A 20,972-nucleotide genomic window follows, 5' to 3' on the forward strand; every position below is an offset into this window, starting at 1 on the left:
CCCTGCCACATACTCCGAGGGTTGTCGAACTGTTGCTCCACCCTGTCCCTGTACTCACGTTTGGCTGCTTAGATAGTCTTCCGGAGTTGGTAATGTGCGTGTTTGTAGTCCGATGTGTTCGCGGAGGCAAAGGCGGTGCTCCGTGCCGCCAGTGCCGCGCGAACATCTCCGTTAATCCAGGGTTTTTGATTTGGGAAGGATTTAACTGTTCTGGATGGGACGACATCTTCCACGCATTTCCTGATAAATCCGCAGACTGAGTCTGTGTACTCGTCAATGTCCCTAGCAGCCACGTGAAACATTTCCCAGTCCGCGTGATCAAAACAGCACCGCCCTCCGGGTTGGAGCTTCCTGTTTCAGCTTCTGCCTGTAGGCGGGCAGGAGCAGGATGGAGCGGTGATCTGATTGGCCGAATGGGGTGCGGGGGAGGGCTTTGTACGCATCCCGGAAAGAGATGTAGCAGTGGTCGAGTAGCCGGTCTCCACGAGTGTTAAAATGGATGTGTTGGTGGAGTTTGGGTGAGACTTTCTTCAGGTTTCCCTTATTAAAGTCTCCGGCTGTGATAAACGCTGCCTCTGGGTGTGCGGTTTCCTCACTGCTGATCGCGCTGTACAGTTCCCTGAGTGCTCGGTCAGTGTCGGCTTGTGGGGGAATGTAAACAGCCGTAATAATCACTGCTGTAAATTCCCTCGGTAGCCAGAATGGCCGGCACTTAATCATCAGGTACTCCAGGTCCGGTGAGGTCCAGGTCCACTTATGCTTACTCCAAGCACCGCTGCGAGTTTGGCCGTCAGTGTCAGTTTTCGGATTCGCCTGCTGAGCTGCTGGTGGAGATCCACCCGGACCCAGTGGCGTGTCTAGAAAATTTTTGTTGGGGGGCCAGGTAGGGGCACAGATTTGGAGAAGGGTGGCAGATGTAATTGGCAGATAATGTTTTAAAAAAAAAAATCTACCAACCGTTAACCATAATTCAATAATCCTATAAACCTAATAACCGAATGCGCTTTTAATTCTTATTAGAATGAGATTTTAACCACTATGGTGCAAAGTTTTTAGATACTGCGTTGATAAAGTACAAGAGATACAATCAGTGCTTTGTCAGTGTTTACTCAGCATTCAAGGACAGCAATATTTGCATAATATTTTTACTGACATATAGTGCACATATGTTTTGGGCAAAAACATTTTTGAATATTAAAATACGAACATTTGTAACAAAGAATTGACAAATTAGCCAATGCCAATGCAAAACCAATGCCTATTAAAAAAAAGAAGATAATCTTCTCACAAACTGGTGTTTGATTTTGAAACAGGAAAAAAGTGGGGAAACAACTGAAAAGACTAACATTTGAATAAAACCTGAAAGCAAGTAAATACTTTCTATGCTGCCTTATGGTAAACTTTGGTAATATTGATCAAGAACAACACTGGCTGATGATGAAATACAGTCAGCTGGCATGGTGACACTGCCAGTATTAACCTGCAGGGCTGGACTGGGACAGAAAATCAGGCATTTTGACTAGAGACCGGCCCACCAGGTATTAAAGCCATAAAGACTTTGACTGAAAACAAATGCTGTTGTGACAGTGATGTACACTGTCTTGTTGGTATATGTATGATTTCTATACATTTTACGTCAGATAAAAACTTTGGTTGTAAGATTTAGATAATTATTTAATAAAAGCTAGATATTTTAAATGAGAATAAGAAAGAAAAGTATTTCTTTGTGCCCCACCTTTCCCTGTTAATGCCCTACCTGGCCCCCTGGCAAAACTTTCCTAGATCCACCCCTGCACAGTTGCCAGCTGTCAGCTACATAAAAAAGGATCCTGGTGTTATTTGTGTCTCAGAAACAGTTCATAACTTCCCTTCAACTCATTCATGTGAACTAAAAGGTAAACCTGTTTCTCCATCACCTGTTCAGCTCTGATGATTCAGTAAGGACATCTCCTGGTTTCATCTTCATGTTTCCCTCTCACCACATATCCAAACCGATATCATGACCAGCAGCTTTTACAGCTGTGACTCCAGCAAACATCAGCTGATACTAGAAAGTAATATCAAATAAATTCTAACAACAGCTGATCAAGCTTAAATGTGCTGCTGTTGTTTAGCGCGACATCTGCTGGTTTCCTCTTTCTGGCGCAAAGTGGGCGATAAATAAACAAGGGAGAAAAGCCAATCAGCTGATCATTGATCAGTTTCATGATTGAAGTAGCAACAGGAGAGGCAGGGGAGAGGATGAGAGGAGAAGAGGCAGCTGTGCAGCGTAACGACAGAATAACTCCAGCTTTGTGTCTTTTTTTCATTATAGCGAAAGTCCGGGACAAACTGTGTTCCTTCTCAGCTCAATACGAAACGTGTAATATTTTCTCTGAATGAGGGACCATTCCATTTTTTTAAAGAGCCGTTGGCAACTCTACTAACTAACCTTATGAATAAAATAAAGTTCACTATCAGTAACGTCATAGCACCCACCCAGCTGTATATAAACTCTGTCAAGCTGGCTAGAACCAGTACTAGTTATTGCAACTGAGGGTAAAAAGTCAGCACAACGAAAATAAACTCCACCTAAACTTGGTTTATATCTGACCCAGATAGACTGCAGGTCATAACTTCTTACCTGAAGTTCAGTTCACCTGACACTCGGACTGGCGGTGTTCCAGATCTACTGGCGTTTAGATCAACTGGCGTTGGTCGAACAGATGTGTGGCAGTCTTGCGTTTCAGGAGCTGCTACCGACAAACCAGCAAAAAAACGCCAAATGTGTCATCTGTGACACTTGTGAGGTTATCTCAAACACACTCCGTCAGTCTTGATGCTGTTGAACAACAAAATGTTTAAAATGTGGCGAGTTTATCTGGTGATATCCTCATTCGCGACGCGATCGCGAAAACAGCAAACAATTAACACCACGCCGATGTTGTTCACAGGACAGCAAGAGTAAACGATCGGGAGACTCTTGTCGTCGTTATCGTTCCGCTCGCACGGTTTATTTCTCCGATTTCAGCGTTTTTGCTTCACAACTACAGCGAGCAGTTTACTTTGTGCACTAACATGGAGTCGAGTCAACCAGCGCCACCTCTGGCCAAGTGCCACAGCCTACAGCCAGATCAACCTGTGACACACATCTGCACCACGTTTGAATTCGTGTCATGCACATTTGTACCTTTCAACTGTGTCTGTTTGTGCGTCATGCAAATAAACCTTTGAAAAGAATGAAATGACACTAATATTTCACTAGTGTTGTAACATCACATGTCGTTAGCGTAGTCTGTCTGTGTCTTTTCTCTGCGAACAAACATTTTAGAGTTGGTTGTTATATACAGTGTGGTTAATCTAATAAACATTTGTAAGGAGATGGCAGTTACTGTGAATGTACAGCAGGTGATTAGTAATAAACAGTCAGACAATGACTCTGACAATCTCATTCAATCTTGCAGATTGCACCTTCTGTGGAAAGTGGTACCACACAGTGTGTGTGGACTTTCCCTGTGCCGAAGGCGACTACAAATGTTGTGGGTATTAAATAAACAGTAAAAATTGATCCCTGTTGTCTTTGCTTACTGATTGTTTTTAGTGTTGACAATCCACATTGCTGCCATTGCATCTTTCAACATGTTTGTGGGTAGATTTGGATGTACCCGGGGTAAGTGCAGCCACTCAGCCTCTACTCACTGTGATCATAGCAGCAGGTGCAGATGTGTCACAAGTTAATCTAGTAGTAGGCTGTGGCACTTGGCCACAGGTGGCAGCAGTGGACTGACCCCCATTTGAAACTGCTCCAGCTGCTGTGTGATAGTGGATCTGCTACAAATTGAAGATCATAAGCAAGTTTTGGAAATGAACCCTTGTATTATGTTGAAGAACAAAAAAATGACATTTTGTTGCGGGTCATTTTGACCCGTACTGTGTAAATCCACTCAGAATTATCCAAAAACTGCAATAAAACAATAGCACCTTTATTTTCGATTAGATAAACATGTAGAACACAGACATACAACAGTTAGACTTTCCATAACTATTTTAGGAACAATTTGGTTTTTCGTTCTTACAAACACATTTCTTTTGAACTTGCCCAACGTTCTCAGTTTTTCAATGCTCAACATTTTCGATTTTGTCCACATGATGGACAGAATGTAACGGTGTGCTTTCTGCAGATGTACTTCTTGCATTTCTCACAAAAAGTGCTTGTTTTCAAACAGGAACCTTCCTAACTAAGATTTAAAACAAAAGATTTCTACGTCTCCTACAGTCTCACAAACAGATGACAAAGCAAGCGACACACCTGAGTCACTGACTTTCTTATATCAGAATCAGAATCAGAATGGGTTTTATTGCCAAATGTTGAGCGGGTTTACAACATTAAATTCAAAAATTCAAATTCAAATTCAAATTTTATTTGTCACGTACACAGTCATACACAGTACGATATGTAGTGAAATGCTTGGACAACTGCTCGTGACCTAAAGAGAACAAAAAAGGAAAAGGCTATGAATAAGATAGGAAATAAATATGAAAAATTAAAAAGGGTAAATTTAACTAGGAAGGAATAAAATATAAATTAAGGTTAAAAATGAAATAACTGTACAACAAAATACACAATATAGAACTATATAAGAATGTATGAAGAAATCTAAATATAAATAAATATATACACAATAACAGCAGCTGTACAAGTATTAACCGGAAATGAAGAATATAGTGACCAGTGTTGTGCAAAAACAATGTCCAGAAAGTCCAGTGTGTGTGTAAGAACCATATGTGTGGGTCAGTACTGTGTGGTGGTGTGATTGAGAGACCGTATCGCCTGCGGGAAGAAGCTCCTCCTCAGTCTCTCTGTGTTGGTCTTCAGGGAGCGGAATCGCTTTCCTGACCTCAACAGAGAGAACAGTCTGTTGTTGGGATGGCTGAGGTCCTTCACGATCTTCCTGGCCTTGGTCCAGCACCGCCTGCTGTAGATTGAGTGCAGGTCAGGGAGCTCGGAGCGGATGGTGCGCTCAGCTGACCGCACAACCCTCTGTAGAGCTCGTCTGTCCTGCATGGTGCTGTTCCCGAACCAGGTTAAGATGTTTCCCGCCAGGATGCTCTCTATGGTGCACGAGTAAAAGTTCCTGAGCACCTTGGAGGGCAGTTGGAAGTCTCTCAAGCGTCTGAGGTGGTAGAGACGCTGTCGGGCCTTTTTCACCACGGTGTTGATGTGACAGGACCATGACAGGTCCTGCGTGATGTGAACTCCGAGGTATTTGAAGCTGTCCACTCTCTCCACTGGCACCAGTTTTCCAGATTCCTAATCTCCTTCAGGTAGGCCGTCTCGTTGTTATCAGAGATCAGGCCCACCACGACGGTGTCGTCAGCAAACTTGATGATGGTGGTGGAGCTGGTAGTGGCCACACAGTCATATGTGTACAAAGAGTACAGCAGGGGGCTCAGAACACACCCCTGGGGGGCTCCAGTGCTGAGAGTGGTGGAGGCTGAGACATGTCCGCCCATCCTTACTGCCTGTGGTCTGCCAGTTAGGAAGTTGGAGATCCACTGACACATAGATGAGCTGAGTCCCAGATGCTCCAGCTTGGTGGTGAGTGTGGAGGGAATTATGGTGTTAAATGCAGAGCTGTAGTCTATGAAGAGCATTTTAACATAATTCCCCCTTCTAGTTAGGAGTTAGGATATTAGGAAATTGCTGCGGTGCTTCAGTGCAAACATACTGTTATAAATTAAGCTTAAATAGACATGAAAATAAAAATAAGAATTAAAAGTGCTAAGTAGATAGATAGATATATACATGAGTGCAGGTGGTGATCAGTGCCAAACATGGAATGATGCAGTGAACACAGCGTAGGGCCATGTGTTAGTGGTGGGAACAGTCATATCCACTCACACTCACTGACTGTTTATTACTAATCACTGTGTAACTGCTGTGAATTCACAGTAACTGCCGTCTCCTTACAAATCTTCATTAGATTAACCACACTTATACAGACTGTATATAACTACCAACTCTCCAGCCATGTTGATGGATTGCCAATATTGGCTGGAAATATTCATTTCCAGGGAAAGGACACAGGCAGATGATGCTTACAGGATGTGATGTGACAACACTAATGAAATATTGATGTGTCATATTTGTCCAAGGCGTATTTCATTGTTATGGAAAAAGAGAATATCAAAATCATGATGACCAATTGGAGTGGTGATGTCTATGACTTTGTGTATATAATTTGGAATTTTGTACAAATGTAGGCCAATAAGGAATATATGATATCATTTCATTCATTTCAAAGGTTTATTTGCATGACGCACAAACAGACACAATTGAAAGGTACAAATGTGCATGACACGAATTCAAACGTGGTGCAGATGTGTGTCACAGGTTGATCTGGCTGTAGGCTGTGGCACTTGGCCAGAGGTGGCGCTGGTTGACTCGACTCCATGTTAGTGCACAAAGTAAACTGCTCGCTTTAGTTGTGAAGCAAAAACGCTGAAACCGGAGAAATAAAACGTGCGAGCGGAACGATAACGACGACAAGAGTCTCCCGATCGTTTACTCTTGCTGTCCTGTGAACAACATCGGCGTGGTGTTACTTGTTTGCTGTTTTCGCGATCGCGTCGCGCATGAGGATATCACCAGATAAACTCGCCACATTTTAAACATTTTGTTGTTCAACAGCATCAAGACTGACGGAGTGTGTTTGAGATAACCTCACAAGTGTCACAGATGACACATTTGGCGTTTTTTTGCTGGTTTGTCGGTAGCAGCTCCTGAAACGCAAGACTGCCACACATCTGTTCGACCAACGCCAGTTGATCTAAACGCCAGTAGATCTGGAACACCGGCGCGAAATTTGATTCCCTGGTAGCTGAATGCAGTTTACCGTTAGTGTATTAATGGTTTAATAAAATCACGTTTTTACATCCATTCCAAGGCCATTAACACACATGGGCAGCTGATAATAACGTTTAAAGGAAATATCTTGACGCCGCACTTGTTTAAAATATAACAAGGGTGTCGCAGCTGGGGTTTGATAGTCGCGTTTTAAGCAATGTGGGAACTTTTTCAGCATGTAATCTGAGCTTGTAATACGGTGTTATCACTATAAGTAATCGGTCTGAAAGAACAGACGGCAGAAACTGTCGGAAATCTGGAGAAAGGAGTCACCTTAGTAGTGAATATTAACACATTACAGCATTCTAGTCTTTTTTTTCTTCCAAACTTGAAAGGGCACAAAAGCATGCTCAGACTCTGCTCTCCTGTGTCCAGTAGTCCCAAACAAACATCTAAATTTAAAAATGAAAACTTTGCATATCGAGAGGATTCACTCTAAAGATTTGGTTTATTTTATTTAATTTACTGATTTTTTTTAAATGAATATTTCTTTGAACTGAAAGAAGTTGTACAAAAGGTTTTAATGTGTGTGATATACGGTTTTTACCCATGTAAAAATGTGGTGATAAATATCCTTACATTGAATTTAGAGTTTGTACTACCATTTATCTTGCAGACAATGAGGTTGATGGTGACACAGTTGACTGCGGTCTTACTGAGACTATGGTTGCATACCTTTTCCAAGGATCCTTCAAAAAGCAGGTTAAATTCAACCAGTTTGTGTCAAGGATGAAGGAATCTTCAGTCAGTCTGACTCTACAGACTGTCTCTCCAGAAGACTGGCAACCATCTACTTCGTCAACTTCAATAAGGTATTTTCTTATTTATAATGAAGTTAGTATGTCTGAAGCATACATGTTGGCCGTTATGCACTTTTAGGATTTAGTTAATATGATCATTGTTTCTACCATATGTATTGTTACTGTAGTGTTTTATACTTCAATTCATGCAATAAAAACAAACACTTAACTGTTTTCACAGCAATGAAAATACTTTGAGACTGCCAGCCTCTTTTGAAATTCCAAGATTTCCCAAAAATCTGCAACTAAAACTGGACAACAAAGAACCGTGCCATAAAAATCCAAGGGACAGACACACAATAATCAGAGTTCTATATGAAGCTGTGGCACAGTATACTATGTAAGTTAATCAGGGTAATGTTAGCTTGTTGCTTTAGAAAAAGCTGAATCTGTCATATTGAAAATAAACGCTACATTACTAAGAAACAATAACTAACACTTGATAAAGTTTGTTTGTCAGCAGTTGCTCTAACACTTCTGTTTCTTCTGATATTACAGGTATCCCACAAATTCTGAATATGTGCAAGCTGTGAAGACGCTGGTAACGAAGTATCCTTTCCTCAAGGATCATGAGGGAAATGGTTATGTAAGTTAAATTTAAAATTAGCATAAGGTTCCTTCAAGATTACAAAGTAAAAGTGAAGCTTTTTTCGATCTTGTTTTGTTAGTAAGACAATCTGTAGCCTCTCAGTAGGTTTGTATGAAGTATGTGTTACGTAAGGCCCAAAATGGCCTCCGTACAAGAAAGTAGTAGCTCTAATATTGACCAGTAACGAACCACCACACGCACACTGTAATGGGTTACACAAGATTTATTTGTTCTTTCTCCGGGTAAAACTACTGGCTGAAGACACAACTCTGGCCAGGAATCCAAGGCCCAAAGCCACCGCGGTCAGGGTTGTTAGCCTTTTCAGGCCTGACTTCGTTCGAGGCTGGGTCTCCAGATCACATCCTGGGAGCTGGAACTTCCCCAAAACTGGTCCAGTTTCCTTGTCAGGGGCACAGAGAGTCTCCAGTCCAGTGTTTGTTTTCCTGCCTTCCAGCACATCCACTCACATCCCAATAAGAATGAGTCCTCCCTCCAACATCCTCAGTTTATTTTAAAAGCAAAACCAGGCCAGGTTAAAAATCTTTTCCATTAAAATGTGCACACTTCATCCTGGATCTTCGAGGCTTCCCTGCTTCACCAGTGTCCTACTAAAAAAAACAACGACAACCCCTACTTCCTGTTTCCTCTCCCCTTTATAGAGAAGGGCTCCAATCCTCCCCAATCAGCTGCTCCCTGTATTCAACTCCAAATAGCTGGCAGCTGGACTAGAGTAGAATCTCCACTCCCACATGGGTGTGGCCCACACCTCACATCAAACACAAAAAAACACCAAAGCATGCAATTAATACAAAACAAAATCTAAAGAAATGCCAACCCAAAAGCTTAGTGGGGGATTCTCTCCATCCTTTTCCACCATGCTATACTCTGTAACATATGTTTACTGATTCTTTGTTGGGTGTATTTTGTGTAGATTGTTTTTACAGTAACTTATGTTTCTGTTCAACAAGCACACATGGCATATGTCTTTGAGACGTAAATTCAAATCAGAGCGGGCACCACTAGTCGACAGTGAGGCAGTGAGGCGTTGTAAGGAGAAGTTTGGTTCTACGAGGAGAGGGCAGCCTAATAAATGTCAACGAACAAGTCAGAGAAATGTTTGTCAGGTTGGTGTGAGGGACACCTTGAGCTATAAAATGTTCTTGCCTCTGTTATTACATCTAAAACTAAGGATTAGGGATGCAACTGTACCTTTTTTCAAACCGAAACAATACCAATACTTGGATTAGAGCACTTGCTAATACAAAGTACCAGTGCTAATACTTCTACCTCACAAAAAATTATTAATTGGAAGGCGCTAAAAGAGGGTGAACTAGATTTAAAAAACAAAAACAAAAAAAACCCATTTTAAATATGACTCCAAAACTAAAATTTCAAGTTAACAATTAAGATTTTATGTGAAATTATTTCAGAGTTTCCATATTTTAAATATTGGTTCATGGTATCGGTTAACTTTAACCGATACGAGTTCTTTGTGATGCACAGATCGTGTCAGCTCTAATTGTATATTTAGTCTTATGTTGGGTTTCTAATCTGTTTTGACTTTCTCTTCTCACTCTTGCTTTCTTTCAAGGGACCATGCGTCCAAGGAGAGGATTTATTATCCATAGACGCCCACTTAAAGGTCATACAGTGCCAATATCAGAAGATGCAACCAGATACCATGGTGGTTCATAACCGTATGCAGCAAACGTTTGCTTGGCGGCAGAAAGAAATTGCAAATGGTATGCCTGTGGAAGATGTGTTGAAGAAGTACCCCTTCTTAGGGATGCCTACTGGTGTAAGTCAGAAAGCTGAATTGAACTTGGAAATAGCTGTCACATTTAACATGTTTATAGTAGTATATTTTATTTGCCCTTGACCTTGCTTTCTTCATCTGTCCCTCTTTCCTTTTTTTGTATGTTCATGTAACTTCTTACAGTATTGTTGTTAAATTCTATAAAAAAAATAATTATGCAGCACCATACATAATTAATATCAACTTTAGATTATTTCATTTTCATACACTGTTATTTTGTACTGAAAATGAATTTTTTACTTGTAGCTGTGCAACGAACTCAGGTGGATCCAACCAACAACGGGTAATGTAAGCCAGCGAAGGTGATTGGCCTTACACGAGGGAAAACCCCACTCTACCAGCTCTACCTTGATGCAAGAGAGGAGGCTCTCACTGATGACCTACCAGGTATTTGCTTTTTTTTTTTAACTTCAAGGCTTCCATTTTATATAATTTTTATAGGTAACTGGAAATGCCAGATAAAATGCATGGGTGATCTTGTGTTTTGTTGTTTTTTTGGCAGATCTTGACACAAGGGCTGCACTTTTATTCCTGCCATACGTCTTCAAGGAGAAACTGGATCTCTTTGTCATACTTGGAGAGGTGTGTGTATTAAAATATTTAGTCTATATAAAAGGAAAACAAATGTATCTTTTGTTAAGAGACTAAGATATTGCTTTCCTCTACCTTCTCTTTTGACTTCAAAGGTTCATCCGAAAACCCCCTATCCAACTGTTCAGCTACTTCATGAAGACTGGAAACCAGTGTTCTCCAGAAGCGCTCCAAACATTGTGAAGTTGGATGGCAGTGAAGTGTGCAGAAGCTCGTGTATTTTTGAAGGAATCATCTCTTATTTCTGCTTGTATTTTGTCTTCAACCTTGCTTATCCAAAACATCTGAAGAACACCCTGATTTTTCTCCAAAAGTACATTGTGAAAATAGATGAGGGTGAGGACCGGCCTCTGCCAATCACAGTCACCAGACAAATAAATCTTCTGTATTGACCACCATGCCTCAGCCATATCAGTGCTCCAAATGTGGCAGAAGAACCTTTAGTTTGACAAAGCTTATTCAGCACATAGGACTTATTCATTCCCATGATGCCAATTTTGATATAACCTGTGGACTCAGTGACTGCTGTTCTTCCTTCAAAAAATATGAATCTTTCAGACGACATGTGTATAGGAAACACAGAGAGCAAGTGTTGTGTCCCCATAAAGACTTAGATGAAAATGAGCAGGAGGTAGTCAGTCCACACCCAAATGAATTTGCAAATGACATAACTGAAAATATTGAAACCCCTCCATCCTGGGATGAATTTTTGATAAATTTCAGAGACAATCTTTTCAAGTTCATTCTTAAGTGCAGAGAGAAAAATTCTTTACCGGTCTCTGTTCAGGAAGAAATTGTGGAAGACGTAAATTTTCTGATGTGTTTTTTCAAGGAGAACTACGATGCTTTTATAGCATATCATTTAGAGAAAATGGGTCTTGACGTGTCTTTGTGTCCAGAGGTTAAAAATGTCCTGCATTCAAATGAATTTTTTGAGAAGGCTTCAACAGCTATTCGATCTCCTTATTTAGTCAAAGAACATTGCAAATCAAAGATCAACATGACAGAGCCTGTTCATTGCAAATTAAGAGACTCTGTGGGTCATACAGTTAGCTCGTATTCATATGTGCCTGTTGATAAGGTGCTAAAAAATTATCTTTCTCATGAAGACATAAAAGATCACATTTTTTCAAGTGGCAATTCGGAAACTGATGAATTTCTAACAGATTACTCTGATGGAGAAATCTTCAGACATCATCAATTCTTCAAGGATAACCCAAATGCACTGCGACTCCATTTTTATGAGGATGAATTTGAAGTACTTAATCCTCTAGGATCTAAATGATCCAAACACAAACTTAGTGCATTTTATTACACTGTAGGCAATTTGGACAAAAGGTACACTTCTCAGCAGAGGCACATTCATCTAGCGTTATTGGTACGCTATTCTTTCGTTAAGCGGTGTGGTTGGCATGTTATCCTTAAACCTTTGCTTGATGATTTGGAAAAACTTTCCACTGATGGCTTTACTTTTACCATTGATAAAACTGAACACACTATTCATGCTGCTCTTGCAACTTTATCTTGTGATAATTTATCAGCTCACATGATTGGTGGTTTTTCTATGTCATTTAACACTGGTAGAATTTGTCGGTATTGCATGGCTTCTTATGAAGATATGAAACAATCCTTTGAGGAAGAAAGCTTTGTTTTAAGAACATCAGAGGTTCACCAGTATCATCTTGCACGAATCCAAGAATTTCCGGATGATAAAACAATATATGGTGTAAATAGTTCATGTCCTTTTGACAGACTGAGTTATTTCAGTGTTACACAAGCTTTACCACCTGATGTAATGCATGATCTGTTGGAAGGTGTAGTTCCTCTAGTTATGAAACTAGTGATTTGTAAAGCCCACACTGAGAAGCATATTACAATTAGAGAGATCAATGAAGAATTGCAAAAAATGCCCATTGGTCAGAATGACAAAACAAACAAACCAGTACAGTTATCAGAAAGACTACAGAGTGTTGGTATTGTTGGATCAGCATCTCAAAAGTGGTGCCTGTTCAGATTGCTGCCATTTCTGATGGCAGACCGTGTGCCACCTAATTGTAAATATTGGCATGTTTTTCTTCTATGTCGTGAAATAACAGAGATTGTAATGGCTAAAAAAGTGCGAAAAGAGAATATTTTATTGTTGAAGTTGCTTGTCCATGAGTTTCTCACAAAACTGAAAAGTGTATTTGGGGATGTAATTACACCAAAGTGTCATTATTTAATCCACTATGCAAGACTGATTGAAATGTTCGGCCCTCTACGTTTGTTATGGTGTATGAGATTTGAAAGTAAGCACCAGTATTTCAAAACGTTGTCCCGCAATTGTAGAAATTTTATGAACATTGCTACAACTTTGAGCAACAGACATCAGTTCAGACAGTGCTGGGAGTTTTCTAACAAAAGTTTACTTGGTGAATTTGAAAATGTTTTTGGAAAAAGTGTGACTACACCATTTTTGTCATTACCACTGGAACTGCAACAAGCACTGACAGTCTATTGTGGCTTTTCTGAAGTTGATAGTGCTAAGAAAGCTTTCCAGCGTGTGTCAGAAGTAATTGTGAACAGTGTCAAATACTGTGTAAGAGATGTGTTTGTCATTGATGTACTGCATTCAGAGAAGATTCCTCTGTTCTGGCAAATTAAGTACATATTTAATATTGACACAATGTGGGTCTTTTGTGGAAAAATTCTCATTCCTCTGTTATATGACAACCATTTTCATTCATACAGTGTTAGAGTTGATAGTGAATGGACGTTGCTAAAACCTGGACAGGAAATTGATGTTGCAGCTTATGACACATACTCTGTTGATAACAGTTTGTATGTAACAGTTAAGCAATGTATTTAAGAAGGTAATAAATGTGACAAGTATTTTTGACTTTGTATCTTCAATTTTTCAAATCTTGAGAGGAAAAATGTAGGAAATCTGTGTTTAGATACTGAACCTTTAGAAAGACATTTTTGTACTCCTTTTAAGGGTTCTTTTTTGTACTTTATACTAAGGGTACAACTTTGCCCTTTAAAGTACAGGTTTGACATGTAAAAGGTACAAATTACAAGGGTACAAATCAGTACCCACAGTTTAGGGTACAGAACGGTACCTTAGAGGGTACCACCCCAGTGACAAGCCATTGTACCCCTATAGGTACATTTCTGTACTTTAATTTCTGAGTGTGAATGATTGATGAAGTTGAAAAGCTTAAAACTGAGCTTGACTAGGCCTTCCCCAGAGTCTCCATCAACACCACCTTTCCTCAATTCTTATGATGTATTACCACCAATTGGAATAGGCCATTAGAAGTATACTTCATCTTGTCTCCCTCTATTCTCTTTCCATCACCCCCAACCGGTCGCAGCAGATGGCCGCCCCTTCTTGAGCCTGGTTCTGCCGGAGGTTTCTTCCTAAAGGGAGTTTTTCCTCCCCACTGTCGCCCAGTGCTTGCTCAAAGGGGATCATTGGATTGTTGGGGTTTTCTGGCTTTTTCTGTAGTGTTTTCACCTTACAGTATAAAGCAGCTTGAGGAGACTGTTGTTTTGCCATGATGCTATATAATCTTAAATATAACTGAATTTTCTAAACATCTATTATAGCATCAAAGTAAAACAAAAAAACTAAAGTATACTTCAATGAAATTAATCAAAATGTCGAATCTGGCAAAAAAAAGAAAAGAAAAAAGGTTTCACCTTTAAATAAAAATCCAAATCACAAAAATTCTGATTTTTGTTGTGTGTGGGGGTTTTTGTGTGTGTTGTCAAGTATAAAAGTTTTGCACTCTGTCACGGTCTCGATGTCTGCCCGGCCGGCTCCGCAAGGTTACATATGTTTATTGTGTTGCTGCTTTCTTCCACTCGTCATTCTGCCTGGGCGGAGCTCAGGCCCACGCACCTGTCTGCAATTACGCTGCAACGTGTCCTGTCTGTATGGAGACTGAGAGCTGCCAGAGTAATAATGTAGATACAGGCCTCTTTCTCCTTCTGCTGGTGTTCATGGTTTTATTCCATTGATGTTGCTATCATTTGTAAATATATTTATTTGGTGTTATTTTATCAATTTTCTACTACTGTCGTTCATGTAATTTTTTTTGTATTTAAATATGATTTTTTTAAGTAATGCTGCGAGTTAAATAAAGGTTTCATTGAATAAAAAAAAGATTTAAAGATGACTGGTGGCGGAAGCAGAGCACAGACTGTGAGAATCTATCGCCATCGTGTGGTGCAGAGATATATTTCCATTGAATTTAGACAACGAAAGCTTGGCTCACAGAGCAGCTGCAACACGAACAAAAAACATTAAATAGCAACATATTATATTATATTATATTATATTATATTATATTATATTATATTATATTATATTATATTATATTATATTATATTATATTATATTATAGTGCAAACAGTGCAGGCTTCAGCTCTGGGGAAGAAGCTGTTCCTCAGTTTGGGTGGATTCTGTCACTCACAGCGTTGTTAGCCCTCTTGTGCGCGCAGACTGCAACCCCCCTCCCCCGCCCCCCCACTGTGCGTTGCCCTGATATCTGCAGTGTGAGGTTGGATCGCTCATTTTCATCCTCACACTGATGCCACTTATTTCGGTCTTTGTTTGACATAAAAGGGCATATTTGTCACTTTATTGCAACTATATTTGCACTCTTGAGCTCCTTCATTCACTGACTGATTATAAAGTTATTACTTGCGTTATGTATTCATCCTTTTGAACATAATTAATGAAGCCACATGTAATCACTAAAATTTGTATTTTGGGTACAATAAGAGAGTTTCAGATGTAATGCTGTTTTGTTTAAATTTCACCAACTTGCTGATGCCCACGGTTGTGAGTGCAGCTTCTTACTGTACATGGGTGGATGGTTGTAAATCACATCACAGATGCCAAAAACCTCTCAAACCAAGCCCTCTTGCCGGTGATGCTGTGCGCAACCTCGTGACAACCACATGACTGATACTAACTCCTGAGCTGACTGTATGCTAACATGCGCCACAAATAAGGGTCATATTTGGATTTAAAACAATCACCGAGAAGCTTCCACTGAATGCTACTTTCCCCTGCATGACACTGAAATCATTAACACATACTAACCCTCCATACCCTGTAGGAAACTCACTTGCTTGGAATAACATTTCAACAGGGAAAGAGTTGAGAGCAAATGTCCTTCTCTTGAACCTTCTGTCAGTCAGACAAGTGTAGCTTGGGCTTTTCTTTGCACAGGACAGGATTAACAATGGCGACATAAACGAGCTAAGGAAGCATAGAAACTGCAGAAAGGGCGTATGGCTCCTGTGTCAGTGAATCCAAACTACCTCTATGTTTGAACAAATCCAGTTACACAGCTCAAGAAAATATTACTCTAACGGAAGAAAAAGGCAGTATGTGTCTCAGTAGTACTAAAAAGCTATTATATCAAAACGTAAAGGGAAAACAGTTTGATGAGCTGTATAGTGAACTGAAACTGAAACAAAACGAAGCCTATCATTAGGAATACTGACTTTTTACAACTTCAGTTCTTTTTTCACTCAGTAGGTAAGAGATAAGATAAGATAGAACTTTATTAATCCCTCGGGTGGGTTCCTCTGGGAAATTCGACTTCCAAAAAGCACAGCAACGACCGAAGTTACAGTTACAGAATTGTTATATATATATATATATATATATACACACACACACACACACACACACACACACACACACACACACACACACATATATAAATACAGAGACAAATATAAATAAAATATACAAAGGGGATAAATAGAATAAATAGGAATAAAAAATAAAAATACAAGTGAATTGCACATTTCAAGTATTGAGTCTATTGCACTGTTGACTATTTACAAAAAGTATTGCACAAGGTATTGTACAGTGAGGTGAAGAGGCACTACAGCTTAGTTGTTCCCCCCTCCTTTGTCCTCCTGTTTCCCCTCCCTCTCCCCTCCCGAGAGGAGTTAAACAGTTTGATGGCGTGTGGGACAAAGGAGTTTTTAAGTCTGTTAGTTCTTGTCTTGGGGAGAAGCAACCTGTCACTGAACAGACTCTTCTGATTGTTTATGGCCGTGTGCAGAGGATGCCCAGCATTGTTCATAATGTCCATCAGTTTCTTTAGGTGGCAGCAAACTACAAACAATGGTTGCATTTTACACTCATCCGTTTTCATTAGAGGCAGAACCCAGAAGCACATCCAGGTTTAGGTCTACTGCTTGGTGCTACACAGAAACAGGCTGAACAGACTGGAACTCACATGAATTTGGACGAATCGAAGTAAGAATGTCACTTCTGCTCAATTGAATTGATTATCATGACCCTCACTAATAGCCACCTTAATAAGTTAAGAGCAATGTGCCAAAGTAGTATAAATATTTTAACTTTTGGAAAATCCAGCAGGTTGATTAAGTGATTTCACATCATGTGTTCAAACGGCTTGTCAGTTTTTAATATATCCCATGTGCGCATACTTAAGCTTTAAAAAAATACAGTCCAATGACCTGATAGATGTTTGCTGAACATTGTGGTTTACATCAGCACTTAAATTAAATCATAAAGAACCTGTTTTGTGTGGGCTGTTCGATACCATGAAGCAAGACCTCTGAACATCTCACTTTTTACACACAAACACACGCATCCAAGCAAACAGTGTTTTATGTGCTGTGAGGTTTATAATATTATTTTATGCCATGTTAGACCCCTAATTAAAGATTGTGAATTATTATGTAGTTTTAGTTTGCATTATTCTCCTGAATTAGGAGAGGGTGATAACTATTGCATTTGTTAAACTGATTTGCATTACACTGCTGATTTATTGTGAATGGATGATATTGTTTCATGATGCATTATACTGCTGAGTTATAAGAAATACTGTTTGCAGAAAAGTCATCGCCTTATTTGTCTGATTAGAAGAGAACGGAACATGCTGGAGTTTTCTGCCCCATCTCAGCAGGAGCAGATAAACAGGGAGCCAAGGTCGTAGCTTAGGCGCCGTGTGAGAGAAAGCATGTGAATGTTTAGGCTTTTATGATAAGGTGGGGGCACCAGAGGCTATAAGAGTTTGATCAATGCTCCACCATTTTGAGATCTGAGGCTGTCTGCATACAGTGTCCATCTCCCACGCGTGTGATCATTAAAATCATCGTTTGACTTAACCCGGCCGGACCAGTGTTGTTATTGTGGTTTTTCCTCTTGTCTCCATCCCCAATTTTTGAACTCGTAACAGTGCTGTCGTCTAAAATATTATAAATTTGCCTAAAGTAGAAGTGTTTAAAACTTCTATACAGATCCTGTGCAGCTGCAAAGCAAAAATAAAAAACTCCCTCCAGGCAGAAGCGGCCATTTTCGTATGTGGGGAAAACCCCCACAAAAACAGAGGGGACAGGCTGGCACCAGAACACCACGGATGTGCCCCGAGATGAGTGTGAAAATGTGATTATCAACAAGCCCACCTGGGCTTCAGGTAGGCCGCACGCTTGTCCAGAGTTCACTTTGTCTTCAAGCGTTTTAATTTAAAACATAAACTGAGGCTTACCCCAAGCTAAAAGAAGCTAAACCTATACACCATGGACAGAGACAGTCTGATTGAGTTTTATTTTAGGCTGGGAATGAGCTACAAACGCATTTTGAAAAGCCTGGCAATGCAAGGAACCATCATTACGGAGAGACATTTAAACCGGATATTGAGAGCCAAGTCGCTTTACAGACGTAAGTACGACCTGGACGCCGGGATAGATTTTATTGTGAACCAACTGCAAGGGCCTGGGAAGGATCACGGTTATCGGTGGATGTTTACAAAGTGCAAACAACACGGCACTGCGATCAGGAAAGAAGACGTCAGGATCCTCATCTCTTTACTGGACCCATTAGGTTCCCAGGTTCGCCAGACCACACGTCTCAGAAGGAGGCAATATTTTGCTCAGGGGCCTAACTTTGTGTGGCACATAGACTCTTATGACAAACTAAAGCCATATGGGATATGTATTAATGGATGCATCGACGGTTTCTCACGCAACATCATTTGGCTGCGGGCCGCACACACTAACAGTGACCCAAAGGTTATCGGAGGTTACTTTGTGGAAGCAGTGGAGAGTCGTGGGGTTGGCCTACCCCAAGCTAAAAGAAGGCAGATTATGTTCTCAGATAAAGCAAGCAATGAGGGTGAAGCAGAGAAAGTACCTGCACAATACATTCACATAAATCAAAATGGAATTTCTTTGAGGACACAAACATCTGGGGAGTAAACAGCTGTTTCAATACCTAATCACAGATGATGAGGACGAAGTCGAAGTCCTGCAAGGACTGCTGGAAACAGCAAAAGAAAAGGTGGTACGTCAGGAATTTCACAACAGCCAAGTTGTTGAATTATTATTGAAACGCCACAAAGAGGAAAAAAATAAGATGCAGCAATTTTACGAGGAAAATACTAAAAAAAACTCGAAGACAAAGCCAATGCTGCAGACAGAAAGTTAGAAGAGGTCATGGAAATGTATGATTCCAAAATAGAAAAGCTTGAGAGAACAGTAAAAAATAGTAGAGGTGTGGCCGTCAATGCGGTTAAAGAACGCGAGGAACAACATCAATCCTCGCAGTGTTGGATTGAGGGTCTTCTGACACGTAATACAAAGTTACAGGACGAAAATGAATTGATGGATAAAACCGTGAAAGAATTAACAGACGAGAAAGATCAAATGGGCAAAGTAATAGACAACCAAAAGGCCCAGAATATGGAGATCAAACAGAAATGTCAGAGAAATATTAGGGCTCTGGCCTTTGAAAAGAAAATGAAGGCTATGGTCGAAGATGAAGTTGATTCTTTGAAAAAGAAAAATGAAGACCTAAAAAAGGCCCTAAGCACAGAGCAGGAAAACCACAGAAAGACAGCAGTGGACAGGTATAAAGTAAAAACGGCACACAATCAGGCACTGGCTGAAAAGATCTCACTGGAAGAGCAACTGCGCGCCACAAAAAAGCAAACAGAAATATTCACACAAAAAACGAATTGCCTGGAAAAGAAAAAGCGCCACTTCCAAGAGGAATTGTACCAGTGCGTTTTGTCCTTTGAAAAGGCATTTCCACATGCAGGTCACTTCAGAGAAAAAGAAAAGGTGGAATTTAGGGATATATTCCACAACTTGAAAAAGAAATACGTAGACGGTGTGGAAGGCATCCCCTTTGTTGGAACAGTTCAGCTGTTTCTTGAAAAACAGCTGAACTGTCTACGTACCAGATGCAAGGATCTAGATGCAGCTTTACTAGATAAAACACGGGAGCTGGAATCATTTAAAAAGCAGTACAATGATATGGTAAAGTCTTCCGAATACGCTTTATTCAAACAAAAACAGGAGCTCATTGGACCAGTGAACCAGATGATCAGAAAAGCTGGCAATGAAGAAAAAGAGATAGGTCATCTAAAATCTAGAGTGAAAGACGTTCAACTCCAGCTTAAATTAGAAAAACAGAAAGGACAAAAGCTCGCACCGTTGGTCCATAGAGGCGTGATGGGGAGATGTTATGGGGAGACTCCGACTCCGTCTCAGATCTTTCCACAGATTAAACCTCGTCCACCTCCAGTGCAAACTAAATTTATTCAAGTGGCTCCAAAACACCCTGGCAGACGAAGGCCTTCCCCAGAGTCTCCATCAACACCACCTTTCCTCAATTCTTATGATGTATTACCGCCAATTGGAATAGGCCATTAGAAGTATACTTCATCTTGTCTCCCTCTATTCTCTTTCCATCACCCCCAACCGGTCGCAGCAGATGGCCGCCCCTTCTTGAGCCTGGTTCTGCTGGAGGTTTCTTCCTAAAGGGAGTTTTTCCTCCCCACTGTCGCCCAGTGCTTGCTCAAAGGGGATCTTTGGATTGTTGGGGTTTTCTGGCTTTTTCTGTAGTGTTTTCACCTTACAGTATAAAGCAGCTTGAGGAGACTGTTGTTTTGCCATGATGCTATATAATCTTAAATATAACTGAATTTTCTAAACATCTATTATAGCATCAAAGTAAAACAATAAAACTAAAGTATACTTCAATGAAATTAATCAAAATCTCTAACCCTACGGTGGCCCTGAGAGGCCAAACGGACACCAGCAGTAAGAAAAATGCTGCAAAAGCACACAAAACACAACGGAAATAGGAAAAACAAAACAGCATTTTTCTTATCGCTGGTGTTTTCTAAAGTTGCAGTCCGTTTGGCCTCTGAGGGCCACCGTACTAACCTGACCAAAAAAGAAGAGAAAAAATGAATAAATAAATAAAAATCCAAATCACAAAAACCTTCTGATTTCTGTTGTGTT

At 40.3% G+C, this 20,972-nt stretch overlaps 1 pseudogene; it reads left to right on the forward strand.

Annotated features, from left to right (window-relative positions):
* Nucleotides 1-6,943: 6,943 nt before the first annotated feature.
* LOC146575226 (sterile alpha motif domain-containing protein 3-like) lies at nt 6,944-13,553 on the forward strand (annotated as a pseudogene).
* Nucleotides 13,554-20,972: the final 7,419 nt, after the last annotated feature.

The sequence above is a fragment of the Mchenga conophoros genome, linkage group LG4 (assembly GCF_057382185.1).
Source record: "Mchenga conophoros isolate Kocher_MC1m ecotype Shallow Benthic linkage group LG4, M_conophoros_male_GT1.1, whole genome shotgun sequence".
Taxonomy (NCBI): Eukaryota; Metazoa; Chordata; class Actinopteri; order Cichliformes; family Cichlidae; genus Mchenga; species Mchenga conophoros.